The following is a 12,746-nucleotide window of genomic DNA, read 5'->3' as shown; positions in this document are numbered from 1 at the left end:
AGAAAATCTTTCCTGTATTATTTGGGTTCACTTTTAACAGCGCTGCATGCGTGGTCTAAATTAGCCGGAATCACCGCATTACGGCTTCTCTAAGAGCCCGTGTATTGCTTCGGGACGCTATATACGTATTCAACCAATGTATCAGTCCGTGCTTAACCTGCACACTGTTTATCGCCCGGCTGTGCCACTTGATAGGTGGCGTGCTACGCTAATGCTCGCAACACAAAACCACTCTACGCATTCCTCGGCAAGTAAGCTCCACTCCATTCGTGGCGTTATATCTTTCTTTTACTTGACAACTAGTATTCGACATCGCTTGCAGGCGCTAACACTTACATACGCTCAGGTAATTCTTTTTTGGATATTCCCTCCCGAGTCCTGCACAACTTCACAGATAAACGAAGTTTCGCTTGTCCTCGTTGCTGGGTCTACATTTCGCTATAACGGCCCGAAATTACAATGTCGAAATCTAGTAGCGTTTAAGAAAGCAAAAACAGGAAAAAGAAAAACAAGCTTAAGCAAACATCTCAGCACACGCCAGCGTGTTGTTGAAACAATGTATACATCGCGCACTGCGCTTTCTGCATCTATCCGGAAACGCGCGCATGGGAAAACAGCGTGCGCGAATTCGATATATATAGTACACACTACGCAAGAATGCATTCCACGAGACAACAGTACCCTTCATTTGTTTCGACTTTTTTTTTTTTCAATTTAGCAGCGTTGGCAACGCTTGAGTTTATGGCTGAGAAACGACTGCAATGAATAGCTTCAACGCGATACCCAGCGAGTGTCTCAATCGCGACGACTCGGTGTCGGCGACCGAACCGAGCCGCCCCTTCCTGGCTACAGTGCCTGCTACACTACGTTCACAAAGCGATGCTATACGTAGCGCGCGGCAAGCTCAGATAAAGTTAGCGCTCACGAATGTAAACAAACACACAACGTCGCGCGAGCAGTCAGAAGGACGCTGGGAAAGGAGGGAGCGAGAGCTGTTGCCGACGCCCATGAGAATTCTAGTTCCTTTTTTTTTTCCCCTTCTGCTTTTGTCGAAGTATGGCACGCTGCGGTGCGTTAAATTGCGGCAGTACAATCGAAGTTGTTTACCAGATGTTCCGCGCCCGGCCTGGGACCCTCAGAGCCGCTGTTAGCGCGTCGTTCTCCAGGCCGGCAGGCGCGAGGAGAGTGACCCTTTCATGCCTATACCAACAACTCGCAGACTCTCTCTGAAATTTGCATGCAAGCGGAAAGCTTTTCTCGCTAATGGCGCAGAAGTTAAAGCTTCGAAAGCTTTTGCGCTAACAGCTAGTCGCTCACGCCGCAGTTCGACCTCTGTTTGTTTGTTTGATTGATTGATTGCTTTTGTTCACCCGCCGAGGTGGCTCAATCAGCTAAGGCGCGTTGCGCTGCTGAGCACGAGATCGCGGGATTGAATCCCGGCCGCGGCGGCCGCATTTCGATGGAGGCGAAATACAAAACGCCCGTGTGCTTGCGTTGTAGTGCACGTTAAAGAACCCCAGGTGGTAGAAATTCATCCGGAGCCCTCCACTACGGCGTGCCTCATAATCAGAGCTGGTTTTGGCACGTAAAACCTCAGAAAGAATTTTGTTTGTTTGTTAATTTTCAGCCACAGAAAGGTTCTGTCAGGCTCTCGCATAATGGAGTAGTAGCCGGGCACCAGTCGATTTGGACCATTTGGCGCCAGGCCCACGAGCAGTATGAACTTGCCGCTAAAAAGGCCTTTGATTGCTGCAACGGCACGCCCGCCAACCGGCGTACTTATTTCTTTTTTTTTTGCCCACGTGAGCTAATCAATGGTAAATGAAGTTTAAATAGAAATACCCTGCATTATGCACGCCATAGACTCATTGAGTAGGGAGAGCGAAGCGTCTCGGGCCTTTTATTGCGATCCTTTCCTATGACACAGCTGAGTATGGCTTCGAAAAAATTCCTCAGTGTCTATGGTAATCGATGCGTGACTATCACCGACTACACTGCATTAATCAAGAAAACATGCTGTGTTATCAGTGGCTCACTTAAGTGCCATAGCGTTGTGTTTTTGTTATTAATTCCTCTCACTCTGGTCTGTTTTCAAGTCAATAGTCAGTAGAAACCGCAGTACATGCGCTGCTGTTCTAACAGGAGTGAGAACACTGCTTCCCAGCCGCCTCCTTTAAACAGAGATCGTAAGGAAGCTCTGCAGCAGTCTCAGGGAACAATCAGTGCATGTGCTAGCAAGAAACAACCTAACATTAGCACGTACCTGCATGCTTGCGGTATAGCAATTATCTAGGGTGAGTTAAGACTGCAGGCTGCATGGTCCATTTTAACTGATTCGAAGTCAGCTTGCCCAGTATTTTGGCTACCGTGAACATAACGCAGTATAAGGCAGAACAATCAGGTCATGCGACCAAGCTACCGTTAATACCAGGAAATTTTCGTACCAAAGAAAAACAAATATGTATAAAGTGCTTTTTTTAGAGTTAACAGAACTTTTTTACTCGCCGGTGACATGTAGTGGAATTCTACTTCTTGAGCTAGAGTACTCTGGACATTATTGCACGAGCGGATAATATTTGCACGAGACATTGAAATATATAATTGATAAATTAGCAAGTTATTACAATTAGTTCTTTAATTTATTGACTTATTTCTTTCAAGTACCTCCAGTGACCGAAGCTTTGAGGAGAGTGGGGTTACAATCGAAAGATCCGTCCAAAATCACAGTAAACGAAAATGAAGCACCTAGTATAAAGAAACCGACAAAACCAAAAAAACAACAAAAAGAAAAAAGTCAAAATAAAAACATCTGTGCTAAAGGACACTGTCGGCCAACTGTAAAATCATTTACAACCTCAAGGGTAGAATGCCGTACAAAACGCCCTTGACACACCCTTATTTTTGGCAGTTCTTTTCTAAATAGGATATGTAACTCTGACTAAAACACTCATACGAAGGCATCGCTCGGAACGGTGAGTGCCTGTGCACCCCCTTAAGGCGTTTAAGAGCGCATGAGGGGCTAATTTCACACATGTTATGCCTTAAAAGAGTGTAATCGTGCATGAGTGTTTCATTGGCAGTATATGGTTGGGGGGCATTATGTAAAATTTTACCTTTAGATCTCTGTATTCAGATGATGCTCAATTAACAATTGTTTGTTGCTCACTAACACACAACAGCATGCACAATAACGCTCCAAATGTTTTTGAAAAATGCACAGCCACTCACACTTCCGAGCAGTGCCTTTGTTTGTACCGAGTCGGTGGCTTACTACGCCTCGCGCAGTTGCCTTCAACTTTATGGAAACAACTCTCAAAAAGCTGAACTGAAGCATAGAGATTCGATACCTAAAGAATCCCGAAAATTGAGGATTTTAGGGTTGTGGATACAACACAACACAATAGCAGACCACACCCTAAAAACTCTAAGGAATTCGGTCAAACAATCACCAGAATCACAGGAATAGTTACGAGAAACGGTAGAGGACTAAGCGAATCAGACGCAAAAAGACTGGTTCAAGCTTTTACAATAATCAGAATTACTTACAGCCTCCTGTATCAAGAACTTGACCGTAAAGAGAGAGAACAGGTAGACATCCTAATACCGCCCTGGGCCTAGCGATGGGGTATTATTATGGCATTATTAGACAATAATACCGCCCTGGGCCTACCGCTGGGGACAAACACGGAGAGATTCGATGCTCTGGGGCAGTACAACACCTTTAAAGAATACAAAGCAGTGACAATGGTCGCACAACGAGAACGCCTAAATTAGTCACAGGCGGGTAGGAGGGTCCTAGAGGAGCTGGGATACCCGATCAACCCACAATATTGCAGCAGCGAACAGGTAGATATACCAAAGGAGATGCGAAAAAAAACTCAAAATGTCCCCCATCCCCCTCCAAAAAATGAGCCCACAATTGCATGTAGGCAGGCGTAAAATTAAAGCCCGAGCCCAACAATTTGAAAAATGATTCATCACGCATCACGGGGCATAAGGGGACACGTTATCGTGGCTGCTTCGAAACTCTCCAGAAACCCACGAACCGTGGCAACAGCTTCGGAGGCGGCTGCAGAAGCCCTGGCGATAAATACAGGAGGTAGAAGACAGGCCCGCCTACGTCCTTACGGACTCCCAGGCGGCCTGCCTAATCCTCCTCCACGGAAGAATCCCCAGGATCGCGCTTAACATCTTGGGCGATCGACTAAGTCGAGAATATCACATTGTATGGTGTCTGGGGCATGTTGGTATCACTAGCAACACTGGGGCCGACGCTTTTGCTCGCGCGACTTCAATCCGTGCAAGGAAGGACACCCCAGTCGAAAATAACAAGCAAATACTATAGCGTCCGATGTCTTAAAATATCAACGTCTTTCACGCCAAGAACTCGTCGCGCCAAACCTGTAATGAATAGTGGGGGAAGTTCGCTTATACAGAAAAATTCAGACAGATACCTACCCGAATCTGGGGGGGTGGAAAGTCATCTGGTCAACCAGATATGCCAACCAATTCCCCTGGTGTGGGGGAAGGCCAGCTGTGCCCCATGTGACATGGGAGTTTAAATCGCGGCCCCGAAAATCAAACTGACCGGGAGACTCAGTTGAGCCTCCTCGACCAGTCCCGGTGCGCGGAGTTGGCCACTGGAGTCCTGGACTGAGGAACCACCTGTGGCCCACATTACACTATTTTTCCTCAATAAAGTTATTTCTCTCTCTCTCCTCTGTTTCACCTTGCACGCTGCGGGTGCACTACCCGCCGCGTGCCATCCAAAAACCTCACCAGGCTAGCTCGCCCACACGACTCACCATTCACACTCCTGCTCTGTCTATGCCTGTGTGTGAGTCCGTGCATGGTCCTACGGAAGTGATTCGGCGCTCTCTTGGACAAAACAAAGCCGCTGCGTATATGCGCGCGCGCGCGCGCGCGCGCGCGTGTGTGTGTGTGTGTGTGTGTGTGTGTGTGTGTGTGTGTGTGTGTGTGTGTGTGTGTGTGTGTGTGTGTGTGTGTGTGTGTGTGTGTGTGTGTGTGTGTGTGTGTGTGTGTGTGTGTGTGTGTGTGTGTGTGTGTGTGTGTGTGTGTGTGTGTGTCTGTGTGTGTGTATGCGCGCACATGCATGCATCTATATACATACTTGTGTCTGCGCACTTCAGCGCGTACGCTTCTTCCTTCACAAGCACTATTTTGTGTTTGTAGGGGTAAACACGAGATCATGTATACAATGACACGCCTAAAGTCGAGCACATTTTCGGACAGTCTCTCGAGTATCTTGTTTCCTAGGTGAACTTGTCTGTGGCGCGAAATGCATTTTGTGAAAAGGAGACACAAGAGAAGAGACAGTGAAGCGCCAGTTGGCGCTTCACTGTCTCTTCTTTTCTCTTCTGTCCCCTTTTCACAAAATGCATTTCGCGCCACAGACAAGTTCACCTTGGAAATATCAGCACCAACTTGCCCAAGAAGAAGTTCTTTCGAGTATCTTGTGTATGCGGCTCAGGAAATCTGCTTGTCTGCGCACGTGTGCTTCTGCTTGTGGGCGGCAGACTTTGTTCTCAACCGATGTCGTTCGGCGCAGAGGCATATGATACCAGTAAACAAGGTCGCTGACTAAGTATAGTTAGCCGTTCTAAGCGGGAAGCGGGTGGGGTCTAGTGTCACTTCATACCCAAGGGCTCGTATACCCACGCGGTTTCGCTTTCTCCTATGCTCACCAGGAAGCTACATATTGCAGACTACATAGCGTAAAGCAGACTAGCAGGGCAAGGCAATATTCCTTTACATGTTTACTTCTCGTCGATAAGAAACGCTAACCGCCTTCTTCCTTTCCCTTTGAAGCGCTTAGATTCACAAAGCACGTGGGACAGGTAAGCCGGCACCAGCATTGCTCTTACCTTTTGTCCTAGATCACACAAAGGGACAGCGATATGGCTTAATAATATTTTTTTCTCGTTCAGGCGTGCTATCTTGTCGGCATCGTTTGTCTGATGTTTGCAGACCCTCCTGTGAGTGGCTGACTACCGCTAATCTATACAGTGTCCCACGTAACTTGCTTGACCCAACATTTAAAAAAATTAAAGGCGTGTCGGAAGCGAATTGAACCAAATGCATGCTATTCACACTAGCTTATAGTAACTCGGACCATTTTTTGTTTTCCCCATAACTCACTCATTAAGTTTAATTAGCCAACTTTTTAATTATTGGCTGAGGACCCCAAGTATGATTCGCAGATTTGTAGAGCAGCTTCCGAAACCGCCGATCGTGTTGTTTCTTGTGCGATCCGTCACACGTAGTCCATTTTTCAGGGTTGCAAAGAAATCCCGCGAAATATGAAAAAAGCCACATGACGGAGCGCTTGCGCAGTGGTATGGTGCTGCTTTCAAGCGTACGTTCGGTGAACAAGGTCAGCTCCATCGCGACTGGCGACGGGGAAGCGGCTGGGCGTTACGATGATTGTAGGCAGCTGGGCCGGCGGCTCCCGTCGGATGACGGCGCAAATGCATGCTGCTGGCCGAGCGCTGCCGAGGAGATAGCGATAAAGCGTCCAAGAGTGCTAAAAAAGAAAATAGCTTTTTTATTCTGTTCGGGTAAGAAAAGGGCGAAGCGCTAGAGGTCTATGGAAGGCGATGGCGGTTGCTTCTATTTCGCCGGTGGAAAAAAAAAAGACCTCGCCGCCATTCATCAGGTGCTCCTCAGGCGCCCGTATCCCTTCGTGTTCTCGACCGCTTCATAATTAGGCCATAGAGAAAGAAATTCAACAAGAGGGGACACTCCCATAGGGCCCAGCGGCCGAATTGACTGCAGCGTGCCAAGCGGTCGGTGTCAATCACTTACATCACTTCCGGTTTCGGGCGTGCGTATTTTGAACGCAAGCTAGCACGCCGGCTACGCCCCCCCCCCCTCCCCCTTTTTTATTTTTTTGTTCTCCGTGCAGAGTCGGTTTATTATTTAGTAAAAATGATTGCAAACGATCTCGTAAAGTCCCATCGAATCTGTGCCACGTGCTATTTCACAAAGTAGACGCAAGAACTTTTGTGCAATGAGGGAATATTTATTTTGCTCTGTATAAAATCTTGTTCCGCGCTTTTTGTGCGTTCATCCAACGTTGTGACACCAGCAGGTAAGGCAGTAGTTCCTGTATGAAGCTCCACCGGACGGCACCAGCTGAAAAAAAAAGTAAATTACAAGCATGTTACATTTGCAAGCACGTAACAGCATGTTACAAGCATGAGTCATTTTGGTATTTAGACATAGGAATACTGCGTGTAGAGGCGAAACGTGCGAAAGCGGTGAATGGGCGGCATTACAAACAAAAGCAATTCGCTTTTACATACATGGCGTAGAAAATACCCGACTCATCCCAAACATATATGAAAACATCTGATTTCCAAGCGTTCCCCCATTTCCGGGCATTATTCCCTGCACTTTGGCAGCACAAATACGCGAGCGACTTCGCGTTTCCAAAACTTGTCCTCGGGCGACGCGACGGTACGCTACATACATAGAGATGGACGTAACAGGCACTCAAGACAAATGCGTGGGTGCAATGCCTTTTTTCAGTCCTTTAGAAGACGTAATTTTCGAATTACAAGTTTCTGATATGCTCGTCGTTCGCGCGTTCTGCCGGCGCCAGCAGCACACCCTATGTTATCACTCTTGGCAATCGCCCATCGCGTTTTCAACAGGCGTGAGTACCGAAAGAAGGTATATGTTGTTGCGGAGCCACAAAAAACGTCACAGACTTGTGCCTCTAAGATTCATTACACGCTAAACTAACTTTATCACCACGGCCGAGCTGCTTATCGCTAACTGCGTCACAGCGCGCTGTGCGGCCAGCGTGCCTCAAAAGTACCCCAGAAAGTAACGAAATTACTTTTCAGTAATGTCTGGCGTCAGAGAAAGCGGCACAAACTTCTCCTAGCAAGATGCACTAGACTACACACCACGGCTGAGTTCTCGCTAACTGCGACACGACGCCCTGTGCGGCCAGTGTGGCTCAAAAACCGAAATAAGTTACAATAGTCCCCCTAGGAAGCGTCGGAAACATGCCTCAGCACGATTCATTTACTCAAATTAACTGCGCCAGGATGGCCGAGCTGTTTTTCGCTAACTGCGTCTTAAGTCTCGGTCCCGCATGCCGTATAAGCCTAATTGCGTCGTAGACTGTGAAACAAGATTTCTCACCTTGCCGTAGTCCAATAGTGCAGTGGTGTCTTGTCCCAGTGCAGAAGGAACGCAAGAATACGCCGGGAGCCCAATAAACCAGGTTACATTTAAAAAAGAAAAAGAAGGAGACAGACGGGTCGCCGCGCGCGAGCGCTCAAACGCGCGCGCAGCCATCCTCGCTGGCTTCGGGGGAGTGTCTGGCGGATGACGCATGTATCTGGCGCGTCATTGACCTGTGACTAGGTAAGGCAAGGAAAATAAGTCGCAAAGCTTAAGTTCATTTATACGCAATACGTTTTAGTTTTCGCGGCAAAGAATTAAAAAAATAAATCAATGCCTGTTAACTTAAGTTCACTTTCTTTTTTTTCGATGCTCGTGGCAGCTAACGTTCGGTGTCAAAAGTATAGCGTGACGTATGGTGACGTGTTTCCTGTAGCCAGTTTTTGCCGAGTGTCCCCTCTTGTTGAATTTCTTTCTCTATGATTAGGCTTTAATCTACACGGTGCAGCAGACGTGCCGTACTCCAATGAAGAAAAAGCGGATATGGTTCTGGCTCTTGGTGCATCAAGCGGCCATCGAAGGCAGGCAGTTAAGCTGTTTCAACGCTGGCATCCAGGTACCCGTCAAAGCTCAATGACAGTTGTGCATGCATATGAGACGCTGAAACAGAATGGGACATGTGCCACGAAACGACACAAATCTTCAATTTTCTGAGAGGAAGCGGAGGCAGATATCCTGTCCAAGTTTTCTGCACACCCCCAGGAAAGTGTCCGTAGTGTGGCTGCTGAAGCTGGTGTGTCTAAATCTTCGGTGTGGAGAATACTGAAGAAGAGACAACTTCATCCTTACCACGTGCAGCTGCACCAAATGCTGGAGCCCCGCGACGTCCAGAGTAGAACAGACTTTTGAAACTGGATCTTAATCAAAACAGAAGAGGACCCAGGTTTTGTTAGCAAGATGCTGTGGACGGATGAAGCTAACGTTTCGCACAATGCCCAAGGGAACATCCACAACGCTCACTACTGGTAGGACGAAAACCGTCACTGGGTTTTGCAGACGCATCGTCAATATCAGTGGTCTTTTAATGTGTGGTGTGGAATTTATAGTGACACTATCATTAAGCTAGTATTTCTTTACTAAATGCTTACCCGTGAACGATACGTCAACGATATCCTTAATGACCCACTTCAGGATTTTCTCTGCAAAGTTCCATCGGGTAAGTTCAAGGATATTTGGTATCAACATGATGGGGCTCCTGCGCACGGCAGCCGCAAAGCTTGCAATAGGCTGGATGAAGTTTTCACGTAGCAGTGGATAGGGCCGCGCGGGCCCATTTCCTGGCCAGCAAGGCCACCGGATTTAACCCCCCTGGATTTCTTTCATTGGGGTACGTCAAGGATCAAGTATACCGGACACCAACCACATCATCAGACAACTTAAAAGAAAAAATAAGACAAGTTTGCAACTCCATTCCCGAAACTATGATCAAGAACGCCACGGAAAATGTGCTAAAGAGATGCCAGAGTTGCATTGCAGCAGATGGCGATCTGTTTGAACACGCATCATAATCATGGGACGATTTCGCAAGTACCGACCACTGAAAGAAAGAAACAAAAACCTACTGCTAATGCCCCCTCCCCACCCCGCACCCCCCTACTCTCCCCACCCTCCACGTCGTCCCCCCCCCCCTCTCATGCATTCCAAGCTCAAAAGGAAATAAAAAGCTATTTCCTTTTCTTTAGAAGTCTTGAACGCTTTATCTCCTCGGCAGCACTCGACCAGCAGCATGCATTTGCGCCGTCATCTGACGGTAGCCGCCGGCCCAGCTGCCTACAACCATCACAATGCCCTGCTGCTTCCCCGTCGCCTGTCGCGATGCAGCCGGCCTTGCTCACCGAGCGCACGCTTGAGAGCAGCACGATACCACTGCTCAAGCGCTCCGTCACGTGGCTTTTTTTACATTTCGCGGGCTTTCTTTGCAACCCTAATTATGGGGTTTTACGTGCCAAACCCACGATCTGAGTATGAGGCACGCCGTAGTGGGAGACTCCAAAAATTTGGACAACCTGGGGCTCTTTAACGTGCACCTAAATCTAAGTACACGGGTGTTTTCGCATTTCGCCCCCATCGAAATGCGGCCGCCATGGCCGGGATTCGATCCCTCGACCTCGTGCTCAGCAGCACAACACCAACCCTGAAAAAAGGACTACGTGAGACATCGCACAGGAAACGACACGATCGGTGGTTTCTGAAGATGCTCTATCAATCTGCGAATCATACTTGGCGTCCTCAGCCAATAATTAAAAAGTTGGGTAATTAAACTTAATTAATGAGTGAGTTATGAGGAAAACAAAAAATGGTCTGAGTTACTATAGGCCAGTGCGAATAGTATGCGTTTGGTTCAATTCGCTTCTGACGTGCCTTTCATGTTTAAAATCTTGGCTCAAGTTACGCGGGACACCCTGTATACTGAATGCTAAAGAGCACGTGGCAGCCTTTATTGATGAAGTCCTCATGAAAGCCGCCAGTGGAACCCCAGACTGAGAGCTCCTTACACATATCACCTTTCTTGCAGTGGCAAAAGTTTCTCCTTCTGGTGCTGACGTCAGCCGCTGTCGCGGCGACATCTTGCATATGCCTTTCCACGCATCTTAATTCTTGAGAGACAGTTTCTAATATTATCTGCACAAAAGCGGTGAATTCTCTGGAGGTTATTTTTTATCCGCTCGAGCACGGCTTGCACGTAGATCGGCTCCTGGTCCTTGCCAACTGTACAGGGAGCCACGCTCCTGTGGAGGAAAGCTAGGGAATGAATTGCTGGACCCATTACGAAAGTATCAGGAGCAACAAATGGGACTGGAAGGGCCAGCTTAGAAATATAGTATTCCCGAGTCACATGAGTTCACTGTGAAACCTCAGCTGACTCGGCCGGAACGGTTCACGACGGTCAGGCAAGTTGTTGCTATGGGCTGCTGAGTCCGAGGTTGAGCGATGTATTTCAGAAGGCGTTGACATTATGGACCGAAGAAAACTGGGTCTGGAGCTTTTCTTATTTTTTAATGCGATTAGAATTCTGTACCACCTTCAGGCATTTTGAGCCCATCTTTCTATCTATCGATTAGAGATCGCAGGCAGAGGCCTTCGTCCTGCAGTGGACATAAAAATAGGCCGATGATGACGATCTATCTATCTAGCCTCTTAAGCCGACCCCGTGGCCCAACTTGTCTACCAGCTTGGGCCAGCATGTATTCGTGGTCGTGATGCAGTCGTGGTTCTTCCATCGTCGTCATGATCTGACTGTCGTCGCGCCTTCTATGCCGGCCTAAGTTGTCTAATAGCTTGGGCCACTAGCTATGTGCTCGGGATCGCGATGCCGTCGTTCTCGCTGCATCGTGTTCGTTCCAGCTTTTTCATCCCACTCTCCTCACGCCATCGTCGTCACGGCCATCATCATGACGCCATCGTAACCACACAGTCGTCATATATTCGTTATGACACCGCGTCGTGATGCGGTGTCAGTTGTGGTCACTGCATCGTTCTCACTCCAGCTTCGTCGTCCGACACTTGTCATGCCGCATTCGTCACACCATCGTCGTCATAAAGGCTTTGTTGATGCAGTCATCATCACTCCATTTCCGTCATACACTCGTCGTCATGCCGTAGTCCTCATACCGCATTTGTCGTTTTTTTTTTTTTTCGACGTCGTTGCTTCGTCGTTATTCCGTCGTCACTGCGTCGGCGTCATACAGTCATCGTCATGTCTCCATGCTCATAGGCGACCTTGGCAAGCAAATGCCATGGCGTAGTGCGACGATACCGTGGTATGTTGCATACAGCCGAAGCAAAGGAAGTCTCACAATTACCACCGCAGATGTGGTGGTGTGTCGGTGTGTCGCTCGAATGCTAATCGCATTACAGTCGACAGTAATCGTGAGATGAGGTGTGCCGTAATTTTTTAAAGACCATATTCTTTCTTGGGCTACCTAAACGCGAGAAACTTTGTGTGTCTGTATGTCTGTCACTCGATTCAACCACCCGGTCAAAACCAAGAATGAAGAGAGGAGTTGCAGAGAGAGAAAGAAAGAGAGACAGACTGAGAGCGAGAGTAATAAATAAATACATAAACTTTCTTAGCGAGGTGGGATTAAAACCCGGGTACCCACGGTTCGAAGGCGAACGTCATAACCACTAGGCTATACACACACGCTTGTAGAGCATGCATTTATGGGAACCATATGATTGCGTTGTACCAACGATTCTAACAGAACTTGCTATGGGCGAGAGAAAGATAAAATGAGAGCGAGAGAAAGAGAAAGAGAAACACAGATAGGGAGAAAGAGAGAGACAGAAAGAAATGAAAAAAATGAAACGCTCCAAATGAAAAAAAAATCAACGCGTTAGAAATTGTGTCGAAGAGACGCTACAAAGCCGCGGCTCTGTAGCCGGCTTTAAGCCAACAGTAATAAAAGGTCCCAACAAATGGCGCGAGAGCAGGGCGATCGCGGGAAATTTGAAATGAATTCAGCAGAACTCCATTGCAAACGATCATGGGAGGAGGAAGGAGAGGGGGGGGAAAAGAGGGTGATGGG

Source organism: Dermacentor silvarum, chromosome 1 (assembly GCF_013339745.2).
Source record: "Dermacentor silvarum isolate Dsil-2018 chromosome 1, BIME_Dsil_1.4, whole genome shotgun sequence".
NCBI classification, from domain to species: domain Eukaryota; kingdom Metazoa; phylum Arthropoda; class Arachnida; order Ixodida; family Ixodidae; genus Dermacentor; species Dermacentor silvarum.
Note: the sequence above shows the minus strand (reverse complement) of the source record.